Here is a 12,995-nt window from a genome sequence, read left to right on the forward strand (position 1 = left end):
ATGAGTCACAGCTTTTATTACCTGCCCCACAGGTATTTTAAATAGCGCTTGCTTTTCTTTTCATGTCACATGCAAAACGAAATAAGTGGCTTTAAAATCATGACTTGGAGAGGTGATGGGAGGGGTCATGATGTCACCCTTTAAATTGGCCCTGGGAAATGCGGAAGGCAATGGCCCCGACTGTCCCGGGGGAGCAGTGGCATGAGGCTGCAGGACAAAGGCCACTCCGTGTAGGACAGAATCCAGATTATAGGGTGAGCGCTGGCAGGCCGGGGAGTGGCTGCAGTTTGCTGTCAGGCAGCGGAGCTCGGGACTCGGGCCCTGCAGGTCTGTTAATGGGCTCCCGGGAGAGCGCCCTCTCGGGTGACCGAAAGCCTGAGGTAGCGCGGGCTCTCCCGAGGCCTTATTTAATCACCTCGTGTGCTGCAGGGGTACCCAGAGGCCTCGCCAAGGACGTTGTTATCCACAGGTTTCTATCAGAAAGCTGGATTTCAGAGGAACTAATTGGCATTTCTGAATTACGTTGGACAAGAGAACAATCCCTAGGAATGTGGTGAATTTGTCAGAGGCTCCTAAAGTATCAAGGCCTGCAGAAAGCTGAGAGTTTGTTTTCGGTATTGATGAAAAACTCTATCCAAGGCTTTCTAAAAAGGAAGGAAAGCTTTGGAAGGAAAAGTTCCAGTTTCCATTAGGAATTTTTTTAGGCTACATTATAATATTAATTTTATATATCTTTCTATATGTCACTATATATACACACATATGTAGAGTGAACATAAAGGTGATGATGATGGTGATGATGACAATGACCACATCGGTAATAGTAATGGAGAATGAATTTGTGTGTATTCTTGCTTTCTTCAAAATTCGCTCACGGACACCACAGGGCAAGCAGCCGCGTTCTCTCCGGCATGGATGCAATGGAGTGGATACAGCAAGGAGCATCGATGCAGGTTCTAAGACAAGAGAGGAGAGGAGACTGTTATCTAAGCACCCGCTGTGCGCCAGGCCCCAGACAGGGGCTTTTCTCGTGTCCCTGTATGTGACCCATGTACCTATTTTGATACAGGGGTTGCCAGAGAGTCAGTTGTTGGCTAAGATAGACTCTTAACATTGAGATGTGCTTTTTCCTATGTGCCCATGAGTGAAACAGTTGAGTTCGATGCACGTGTTCCCTCCAGAAGTAGAGGAAGTTGGGCCCTGGCTCCTCCTGTGCCTGGCAGGATGCTGCAGAGCCTTCTGGTCTACCTCCTTGGAGGCTGCTGTACCTGGGACACGACTCCAGCATGAGAAGAAGCACCGTCCGCAGGGAGACATAACTGGCCTCATGGTTTAGAAATGATCACCTCCTGAAAATTAATTGGCTTTTGATTAGTGTTGGTAGCTTCTGCTCACGAAGAAAGCCGAGGGGCTGTCTTAAGCCGTGAACAGATAGAAACATTGTTCAGAAGTCCACTTTTGGCAAAGTATCTCCTTGATCAGCAAGTGATCGTGACGTCTTCCATGTCATTCTTGTACGATCCCTCTGCACAGACAAAGCTGTCTGAGGAGTTTCAGATGGCAATCAGGTGCCGTCCCAAGCTGAGATCAGTAACGACACTCCGAAGACGCGGCGAGCCCCAGACAACAAGGGGATAGGAGGACAGCAGAGGCTCCGAGGGACCCCAGGGCTCCACCGCTCACGTCCTGGAGGATACCACGAGCCTTATAAAAAGTGGGAGCTGTCCCTCCCAGCGGAGCTCATGCAGGGACACTGGGCTGGGTGTGAGCACCACAGAGACGAGGAGGTCGGCCCCCCTCCCCAACCTGTGAACACAGAGCCAGGCTAACTTCACCCTGTCCAGATAATATTATTTTTTAAGTCAAACAAATTAGCCTGTTTTCCCAGAGAACCCAGCTCCTGAGCTGGGGTCATGTTGAGTGGTTCTGAGTAGAGCCAAAGGGGGAACAGAGGTGCCCCCTCCTTCCTGTCCCCGTGTGCCCAGGTGTTCCCGTGCTGTAGGCTGCTCAGACGGCCTCCGTGGCCCCGGTCAGGTGAGCCCGGGGCTGCCCGCAGGCTGTGGGCTTGAGAGGGGTGAGTGGGGCGAACCTGCAAGCCTGAAGTGACTTCTTTCCCCTTCTTTATGGAGGGTGGGGAACCCTTGGGCTTTGCTGGTGTGGGTGCAGATCTCAGGGGCTGTGGTGACCGCGTGGACTCTGGCTGGGCCCTGCGCCTCCCCTAGAGTGGATGTGTGAGGTCCCCAGGCGGGCTCTGCACGGCGCTGGCAGGGGGCATTTGCCGGTTCATCAGTGCACGTCCTGCCTCCAGGTGGGGTGTCTCCCCTGGGCACAGACCATGTTCTTACAGGCTTGCCCCTCACCTGAGGAGAGCTTCTGGTTGAGGCCCTGTCACCTTTCTCTGAGGGTGGACCGGCCAGGACCCGGTTTACATGTGTTCTCCTCACTGTGAGTGGCCTCATACTTGCCAAGATGTTCTTTGTATTGGAGAATTTCAAGGGTGGGTCTGAAGGCACTGGGTCTGGGGACAGTTAGAGCTCGGGGAGGGAACCCATGAGGAAGGGGCAAGGCCACCCATCAAGGTGAAGTTTTCTCAGCAGGGATGACTTCCCATCCTTTTCCTTGTCGCACAGGATCTGAGTCTACTTGCTTCACGCCAGGCACGGAAGCAGAGCTTCAGGTTGGCCGCGGCACCAGCCCACAGAAGCCTGATTGTGGCTGAAATGCACGTCACGTCGGGTCTCTGGGCGTGTCACCCTCGGATCCATATGACCAGACCTAATTTTTAGCTCCTATTCATCTACATAGAGTCATGGGTGCCTTTCCTGGCTGCTCAGCCGGCCTATCAGACGTCACCGAGGGGCGGGACTTCTCTGTGTGTGTCCCAGAAACCCCACACCTGGGCCACCGCAGGTGCTCACAGAGCTGCGGAGTCTGGGCCCCATCTCAGAGTCACTGAAACAGGATTTATGGGGTGGGGACTCGAGACCCTGAGCTTATAGGAAGGGCTGACCATGCCTGACGGTGGAATTCCTTAGACAGCCTGTGACGTATAATTATAAGTCTTGCTTTACCCATGTGTGCGGACAGAAACTAGCTGTGCTTCCAGAGTCCCTGCATCCGCTCTCAGCGCCCCTGCGTCCAATCAGACGCAAACGTCCCCTGATCCCTCCACACCCACCCACTCGTCTAGCGCTTGAGGGTTCCACGTCTTCTCCTCCCTCGTCTCGGCGGCGTGGGCTTCACGCCCTGCGTCTGTTTGTTGACGCCGCTCCAGTTCCGAGGGAACTGATCACCCAGCATCTCAGCGTTAACAGCTGAACTATGAAGACCTCCTGCTGCCTGGGACCCCCGGCTTCTCTCTCCCGTCAGTAAGTTTTGGTGAGAGCAGCTGCCCGAAGCAAGGTTGAATTCCCCACTGCCCCCCGAGAAACGGCTCTCCAACCTGACTGTGCACTTGAAGCTCTTAAATATTCTAAAAATTAGAATTCTGCCTTTATGAGGCTCATATTCCAGTTGGGGAGACAGATAGTAAATTATTAAAGATGATGTCATGTGGGCCAATGACCTCAGGTAAGTAGCAGGCAGAAACGGACAAGAAACAGCGGGAGATCCTGAATCACGGGCAGATGCTCTGGCGCAGCGCCGTCAAGCAGACACCGGGATGAAGGGAAGAGACAAGTCCCGCAGGAGCGTGAGGACGAAGCCTTCAAAGAGGGAACCCCAGGTGTCCCTGTCCTGAGAAAGAAGGTGCCCGGCATGCCCACCGACAGGAGGGACGGGACCCCGCAGGCCAGGAGGAAGGAGGCGGAAAAAAGTGTCTACTCGACAGCCAGGGGCCGACCTGTGGTGGGTCTCGCAGGTCGTGGGAAGGATTCGGATTGGGAGTTATTCCCATGGTGACGGACGCTGTGAGAAGATATCCAGCAAGGAAAAAACAGGATTCCACTTCTTTGAAAGGTCTCTCTGACTAACCCGAGACGAAAAGTCTACGGAGCAGGAGCAACAGGAAGAGTGGCCCACTGGGAGGCTGAGTCACAGGGCTGTGGGAACGCAGGATGCGGGGAGGTAGGTGTTCGAGCTCAGAGCAGCTGGAGCGGCAGAGCCCGGAACCCAGGACCAGGCACAGACGTTCTTCTGCAGACTCGGTGCCTGGGGCGGCGAGGCCCTGGCCGCCCCGTTTCCACCCAGTGCCCTGGCCTCCGGAGAGGAGAGCAAGTGCCGGGGCGCTCCCATGGGCGGCTGCAGGTCGGCAGCCGGATCACGCCTCCTCTGGGGGGTCAGCATCAGCCATCCTAGTTTGGCGTCTCGAGGGGGGCTCCCAGTGACCAGGGACCAAAGTGGCCCACAGAAATGGCTCTGATGCATTTTTTGGAGTTAAACCCAAGCCACGGTGTCCATTTGACTTGATTGCAGCGTTGGCTGGTTTACTCACCCCTCTGCTCTTGAGTCTCCTTGCCCACCCTCGGGAGTGCCGGCGGTCAGCCGCCCAATGGCTGGATGAGACGTTTAAATAAGGGAAGGGACTTCGTGCGCTTGGACGGGAGTTCCCCCATCTGGGGCGTTCAGCAGCTGCTATGGTTTCAGCTGGTCACAGACAAACGACAGATATTACCGGGACTGTTTTCTCCTGTTTTGGAGTGAACAACAGTTTTCCCGGGCAGAGACTCATCAAGGCCCACCAGAACTGGACGTTTACGGTATTCGTTCTATGAGGGATTCCCCACTCCGGTTATGAGCAGAGGAGATTCAAAGCCGGACAAAGGGGCCGTCTTGTCCTTCACAACTCGCGTGTTGCCCCCAGGGAGAGCGCAGTCATCCGGGCTCCGTTCCCCGCAGCCCACAGCGGGGGTTGGGGGCCAGGCCTGCACCCCGTGTCTGAGAGTGGGACCACCTCAGTGGCCGCATTTTCACCATCACTCCTGTTCCGCTTCGCCTCCCTGATTCGGGGTCCAGGCCGGTGCTCTTCGCAGTGAAAGCCACGGACCACCCGCGCAGCGTCACCCTCCAGGGCTTTCCAGAAACGCAGACTGACCTCCGCCGTGGGAACAGGAGGCGTGGCTTGTTGGAAGGCTCCGTAGGGGGTGGGTCCTAAAGTCTGAGACGTGCCAGGAGTGTCAGCGAGTCCCTTGCTTCCTTCAGGGAGTTTCACGTGTTTCCCAAGTCATCCCGGGCTCTTGTATCAAATACTTCACTTGCTGTCAAGCACAGAAAATGTCATATTGGGTATAAAAGCCTGAAGGAATGGAACTCCTATTTCCATTTCTACTTGTTAATTAACCCCCTTCCGTAATGCAGACATAAAGAGCTTCTACGTGCACTGATCTGTGACTGTCACCTTCCGTACGAAGGACAGCTGTTTCCCTGCGTGTGGCGGACTCCGGCCAGCGGAGTCCACCTGCTGCGACTGACAACGAGAACCAATGCACAGGTGACAGCCGTCCCGTGGAGAAAAAGGGGATGGCACAGCCACTCCCTCAAGAGGAGAGCGCCCCAACCCTTATCTAGACAGGCTTTTATTGTTTTTCTTCAGTCTTACATCAAAGAAGGATTTATTATCTATTTCACAGAATATTATTGTCTACATTCTAGGTACAATCAAGGAAATAAAAATAACACATGCAGAAGGGAAAGGCGGCGAGCTGATTAGCTCCATCTTTGGGAAAGTTCACACAGGCTTTGGAAATTACCTTGAAGAGAGACAATACACATCTGCTGTTTCAGACCAGGCTGAGGGAGTTTCAGCAGGAGCAAGCCGTGACAGTCAGGATGCATTTTCTAGGCCTGATTCCCATGGGGAAATTCAGTCTGAGGGTCTGGCTCCTGCCCACCACCTCGCTTCTGTAGGTTTTCCATGCAGGGCTGAGTCACATTTGCCGGACTGAAACAAACTGGTCCCCTACACCTGTGACTCTCACCATGTTACTGTACAAGACGGTCACGGTCCAGAAAGGCGGTGGAAACACGTCGGCAGGGAGGCGCACACGCATTTTCAATTCTGACTTCTCTGTTTACTCTGCGCTGGAAGCAAATTACATCACTTCTTCCTGCCTCAGTCTGCTCATCCTGTTATGGGGCACAGGATACGAAACTGACAATGTTGAAATTAAATTATTTTATGATAATAAATATTAGATTTCCTACCTTCCTGGTAGAAACCTAAAACCAGCTTTATAGAAGAATTTCTGTTGCTTGTTTCATTGACAAGAATGTGTCCTGGCAGGGGAGGGGCGGGGCAGGGGGGGCGGTGAGGAGGGAGTCAGACGTTTCCCGAGGGCCAGGATCCCCGACTTTTTTCCTAAAAATACTTGGACGTAGACTCACCAAGGACAATAACTCAGAAAATAGGCATCTTGTGCAAAAAAAAAAGAGATTGTTTTAAGAGTTAAAGTCGTGGGGCCCAGGATTCTCTTTTCCGTGCCCAGAGCATCATACACTTTAAGTGATAAGCTCTGCAACAGTATCTGACAACAAAAGACGGTTAACACGGGGCATCCGGAAGGCGAAAGGCGTGGGATCCGGGGAGACGCATGTTTGCTGAGCGTGTGAAAGTGACGGGTTTACTGGGCCAGCGCTGTTGTGACCTCAAGCCTCAGAAATCAGTGTGTAGGTCAAAGCCTCTCCACAGATGGTTGTAAGAGGCCTTACTCCCTCAGGTGTGAAGGCCCAGATCGGGAATGAAGTCGACCTGCTACAGGAGAAGCAATCAGGACCTACCGAAAAACCAGGGGATTTTTTTTTTTTTTTTAGGCAGAACTTATTTTCCTGTAATGACTTGGGCAGATGTGAAAGGTCTGGAACTTTTGTTTTTTTATATATAGTCAGGCTGGAGAATGAAAATCCTTTAACCGAGGGACACGAATGTGGGTCGGAGAAGCGTCGCATGGAGACGGCCCTGTGGGCGGAAACGCAGGGGAGGGAAGGCCTGTCCTGAACCGGGGGGCTGGCAGCTAGCTGTAGGGGCCCCAAGAGGCGACGCCGGTTCCTGCCGCCCACGGCCCAGGGGCCCAGGATGGCCTGCAGCGGCTTTGCTTCCGAGTTTTCCGTAGGAAGTCAGTCGCTCGCCTGTCAATCACCGTCTGTTCAGAGGCCCTGGGGAAGCTGACCGGGTTTTGTATTTTTACTTCTTTCATCGGATTAACACTTTTCTTTTTGGCTCTCCTACCGCAGAACTTCTAACACAGTGAGATACAAACAAAAGGCTTAATACTTGGGGACACTTTTCTGGGTTCCATACGGTATGTGGACTACTTTTCTGTTTCCCATGGGAACCTGAAGCATTCTTTCAGGACATAAAATTTTACAGGAAGCGTTCATACTGTGCATCAGCAACAGGCAGCCGCCCAGCTGCTCGCTGCACCCGGGCTGATGGATGCTTCCCACGAAATTATTGCAAACGATGGTTGAAGACGTAAAATCTCCAACAAAAGGCCATGGTCTTCTTTAAGAACTAAGAAACTTTTTTAAAAAATCCATTATTTTTCCTTTCTTTCTTTCTTTCTTTCTTTCTTTCTTTCTTTTGAGGGAAGGGAGGGAGAAAGAGAGAGAGAGAGAAACATCAATGTGTGGTTGCTGGGGGTCATGGCCTACAACCCAGGCATGTGCCCTGACTGGGGATCGAACCTGCGATGCTTTGGTTCGCAGCCCATGCTCAATTCACTGAGCTACGCCAGCCAGGCAAAATTCCTTTCTAATAAAACTGGTAAAACATTACTAATGAGCTACTTTAATTTTCTGGAGAGAAACTGTTGTCAGAGAATCTCAATCAATATTGAGAAATTCTAAAAGCAAGCTTCTGTGGGTAGGTCCAGCTGTAACAATTTAGGCATGGTCCATAACTTAGAAGCCCAATAAACAATAAAAGTGCCAGACCTCTCGTGAAGAAACTGGGGTGGGACGTGCCGGGGGGAGAAAGCAGAGGTGTGGGACGTCCGTGGGGGGGCTGTGAGCGGCATCCCCCCGACAAAGGGATCACCACGTTCACGTTCAGGTGTGTGGTGGGTGGGGGGCCACGGAGGAGGGTCACACTCTTTTGGTTTTGCGTAAACTACAGTCATACTGTACCTTTAACCGATTCCAATGTTAATCTCCTAAGAGGAGAGTCGGGAAACTCAAGACATTTTTGTGATCCCGTCTGAGCACAGAAGCCTTCAAGATTTTGACTTTTCTTCCCGGGCATTTCACCTTGGGTTCTCCCGCCTGTTATCTGGGAGCAACTGTTTTTAGACACTCAGCGTGGCAGTACTTTATGCGACATTCCAGCAGGTTTTCATAAACATTTCTCTCTTTTTGCATGCATAAATCATTGGGTTTTATAATACTTATTCAGCTGGATGTAATAATAAATCCAACCGTGCGCTTGGGTTTGGGAGCAAACACCTGGCCCCCTGGAGTGAGCAGCGCACCAGGAGAGCGCCGTGCAGGCGGGCGCACTCAGGTGGCCCAGACGCCGGTCGGGCCCAGACGCCGGTGGGGAGGAGCCTGCAGCGGAGCCTGGGGGCCCTGGGCCCTGCTGCGCCCGACACGTGGAAGTGGGAGGGAAGGGTCCTGGGTGGCCGCTCGGCGTCACTGCACGCAGGGCGGGACACGAACAGGCACCTCCACCCGTGGCTGTTTAGAGGTCTGTGCCCAATAATGTCCATAGATCATGAAATAAGTAATTGTCTTTATAAGCGAAAAACGATCTTCGTTTTACTTAAAACATGCAACTATCGTGTCAACCTGCGTCTCCCGTCCTCTGTTGGGCGACCCTGGTGGCTCTCCTCTCTCACCCCCCCTCGCTGCGCTCCGTTTACTCCTGGACGCCCAGGCGCCGGCCTGTGGGTCAGACAGGGGCCCTGGCGACGGGCGTCTCGCCTGGAGATGCTCTCTCGAGCCTGTGGCATTATCCCCTGCGTGTGTCTGTCTGCTCGCAGGGCTTTGTTATAAAAGGAGCCAGTTCCGTGATGCATTTCTGGGTCCTCGTGTGACCCGAGCGGCTCTGCATCCTTCCGGGTATCTCAGCTGTGTTCCAGGGTCAAAGCGGCCTGTCGGTGTCAAGCCTGCACTGTGCTCACTCAGGGTTGGTTTGTTCTTATCGGATGACCCTTTGTTGTCATGCCATCGGCGTGAACTGATTGATGGGTTGAGAAAGAAATACAGGCAACCCTTGAACAACCCAGGGGCCGGGGATGCTGACCCCTGGAGCAGCTGAAAATCTGCATATGACCTTTAACTCCCCCCACACTTAGTTGTGCTCAGTATCCACGGAAGTTTGGTTCTAGGACCCCCAAGGACACCACACTCTGTGATGCTGAAGTCCTCCACGCACACCCACGCACGCCCAGCCCTGACCACAGACAGTACTGGCGCATGTCGAGAGAAACCCACACACAGGTGGGCCTGCAGAGTTCAAACCCGGGTCGGTCAGAGGTCACCTGTATCGGTAAACTCATTTTTTCTTTTATTAGAAAATATCTTTGAGGATGTAGTTCAATAAATTCCAGAAGTTTTTTCCTACGAGGGTCTAAAATTTAACTGTTTTATCATCTTATTATGAGAAAAGAAAACAGTGGTTATTCCAAGCACCCCCTTCTTCGTGGGCTGCAGCCCTCAGGGTCAAACCCGCCCTCGTCTAATTCCTGCGAAGGACCTTGACCTTGAGGCACGCACTCACCGGCCTCCCTCCTTCCCGACTCCTGTGTCTCCTTCATCCTAGTCTATGTCAGGAAAAACCCTGCTATGATTTGTGTAGTGCTGCAAATCACTTCCATCCATTTCTGTGGTAGACCGGGATGAAAATGAGCTTGTACCCTATTAAGAACTCACAGACTCTTTGTTCTCTCGCTTTCACCTCCTTGCGGCGAGCGATTATCATCAGGTACCCCCCGGTGGAGCGGCCTGTCTCCCCGAGGTTGGCAGCCGCAGTCCCTCACATCCAGATGACGCGCATCTAATAACACGGCCTTCCCAAGGTGCTCTCAGGCGGCTGAGCCGGAGGTGGGAAGAGGTATTGAGGGGGCCGCGGCCGGAACCCACGGAGCCCGAGGTATCGGTGTCCTCCGGTGCGGCGCCGCCCGCACGTCCCCGCAGGCCCCGGGAGTCTGGCCGGCCGCCACGCCAGCCGTCCGTTATCCCGGGGGAAATTAAGTGTGTCTGACAAAATTCCTTGTTCTGGTTCATCTGCTCGTGGCGTTCCCCGGGCGGGGACCAGGCCTGCACCCCCCGCATTCTGGCCGCGTCTCCTGACGGAGTTCGAAGGTTCCGACAGGGTTCGCGTTTGCAATCTGTGACATCCGCACTGCATCACGTGTGGTCGCGCAGAGTGTCATCTGGGTGTGTTGCTTCGTATTCTGCACAGGAATCTTTTTCAGATCATCAGTTACCACAAGCCCCGTGGAGGCACGGGCCCGCGGGCTCTCCCTTTCAGCGCAGCCTGCCTGGATGCCACGCTCTGTTTCCCAGCGGGCTCGGAGCCTAACGGCTTCCAAGAGCAGCGAGCGGGTGGGACCTGGCGCTCGGCGTGAGGCGGCTGTCCCGCAGAAGGGGAGACAATGAGTGGGAGGTACCAGGCGCGTTCCCAAGGCAGCGGACGTGTTGGTCAGCGGAAATGAGAGTGGGTTGGACATTAAAATCGTTGAGACTCTCTCTGCACCCCCCGATTAGGTGTCCCTGCCAGATGCTGCCATAATGAGCTCTTACGTGAACCACGGCATGATGGTCCTGTGCCACAGAGCACTCGCCGGAGCCCACTCACTGAAAGCTGCCCCCACGACTGCCCTGTGGGCAGCCGGGCGCTGTGGCCAGGAAAGGTGAAGGTGGAAAAGAGGGTGGTGCGAGCGCGGGGGCGGGGGGATGCAGAGACAGGGTCAGACAGAGTCGTGGTCGGCGCCTTCTTCAGTGACAAGTCAACTCACTGTTTTCAAGGCTGTGTCTCAGATTACCACGGAAGCAGGAAAAGGGTGTCTTACCTTTGTGTTCAACACTGCAACGGTTGTGTATGAAACTGGGGGTTGTGAGGCTGGAAAACTGAGCCTGGCAGGGTGTGCTTGGGTATCGTACAGAGTGCCGGGCTTCAGATGTTCCCGGGCACAGGGAGGTGTCCGTCAGCTAGGGACCCCGGGCTTCTAGTTTTAGGTTAGAGCTCGTAAGGTGGGCCCTGGGGTGAGGGGTGGAGGGGGGAGCTTGAACTCTACCCTCTGGTGAGTCCGAATGGCTCCAACACACACGTGGTGGGCAGGGGAGCCTACCTACCACGGAGCGAGAGGATCCAGGAGCCCCAGTGCGGTGGGGAAGGGGGTGCTTCCTATCTCAGCAAATAAGACCTTGTGGAGCCCGTAGGCGGGTTTGGGCACCGGGTGGCCGGGGACCCAGGGCAGAAGCCCGTCTCCCACGGCTAGAGCCTTGGAAGGCGGAGAGACGCAGCGTGTGGTTCGCAGAGGTGTCCGCAGACAGCGCGCCGCCGTGCGGGGCCGCCGCAGAGGGGCCGCCTCCTTTCGTCGCTGCCGACGCTGTTGGAAGGTCTGAGATGCTCCTCCTCCAGTGATCGAAAAGTAGGTTTGAATAACTCGGTTCCTGTCATTTTGACATTTCAAATGCAGATAATTTCCAAGCTGCATGTAGTAAATTAAATGTTTTCTTTTATGGAAAATGAAGGTGGTTTATACTGCAATCCCTTTTCTTCCTGGCTGGTGTTTCCAGACGGCCCCCCACTTGGCTGGGGTTTGGTGGCTGTCGTTGCTTTCTCGGAGACGCAGCGCGCCTATTTTCACCCACCAAGTTTCACATGATAATAATTTTCATCTTTCACTTAAAATCATGCCTGAGAAAAGGCTCGAAGGCTATGCACCACACTGACCTGTACCCGGGATCGTCTCGGGGGGACAGAGAGTGTGACAGTTGTTTCTTCTCTGTCCCCATTTCCAAGTTGTCTTTATGGAACGGGCACCCCTTTTATAATCAGAGTTAATCAATGGATTTAAAAATTTTTAATTTTGTCTGAAACTAGCTACTCTTCCAGGGTCCTTTGCACACATGTTAAGCTGCCAGCTTCCCTGGATACGTGTACACACCCTCGCCGAAAACGAAGGTATAAAAACATCAGTCCTCGGGGCTGTGTGGCTTCTCTGTGCGGGCGTGTGTGTGGGCCTTAGCTTCCACGCGACGCCGGGGAGCGTGCGGCAGCAGACTCATTCCGGGCAGCGCCCAGGTCACTGCCTGTGCGCCGATGCCAGGGCACAAGGTTGAACTGTCATCCGCCTTCCGTCCCTTTCGCTGTCCTGTTGTTCATGTATACTTCCAGAAAGATGTAAACAGCTGGAAATAGGTGTTCATGCAAATATATACACATACAATTTTAGTGTTGCTTCTTGTATTGTTGCCTTACGAGTCTTTAAAGTATTTTTCTAGGTATTTTGAGTCAATCAATGGGATAAGAAGGAGGAACCAGTTGAGTGAAGTGCTTTCACTCTCCGAATGGCGATTGTGATACGTGCCCATAGACCCTGCAGCTGATGGGGCTCCGTACGGCACCCGTCTGAGATAAGACTGTTTGGTCCCACTCTTGGGGTGCAGGTGGAGATTTCAGTGGCTACACATTATCTTGATGTGGAGAACACCTCACATGGGGCGGGAGTGGGCCACAGGAGTGGTCCTTTGCCGGGTAATAAGGACGTTTTCTGGCACTTGGCAAAGGGGCCGTCACTCAGTCTTTCAAAACCCCACAGGATTTTATAACTGGCACTGTTATTGAAATATCACTTTGCAATCTTGTATTTTAAATGTCTCGGGGGCAAACAATCTTTTTCAATATGTAAGAGTGATAGTGTACTCATGGTGAAAGAGATTTTAAGAAATATTAAATCAAGGCTTCTCATTTCAAAGTCTTAAGTACAAAAGGTTGAGTTTTATGCAAATGGGAAAAGGAATTGCTAAAAATTAGTGCATAATCCACACTTGAGGAAACTATTCAAAGATTATAGGGAAAGTGTTTCCTGAGCTAATTATTTTTCAAAAGCAAA

The sequence above is a fragment of the Phyllostomus hastatus genome, unplaced genomic scaffold (genome assembly GCF_019186645.2).
Source record: "Phyllostomus hastatus isolate PE091 unplaced genomic scaffold, TTU_PhHast_1.1 phas_contig_40, whole genome shotgun sequence".
In the NCBI taxonomy this organism is placed as follows: Eukaryota; Metazoa; Chordata; class Mammalia; order Chiroptera; family Phyllostomidae; genus Phyllostomus; species Phyllostomus hastatus.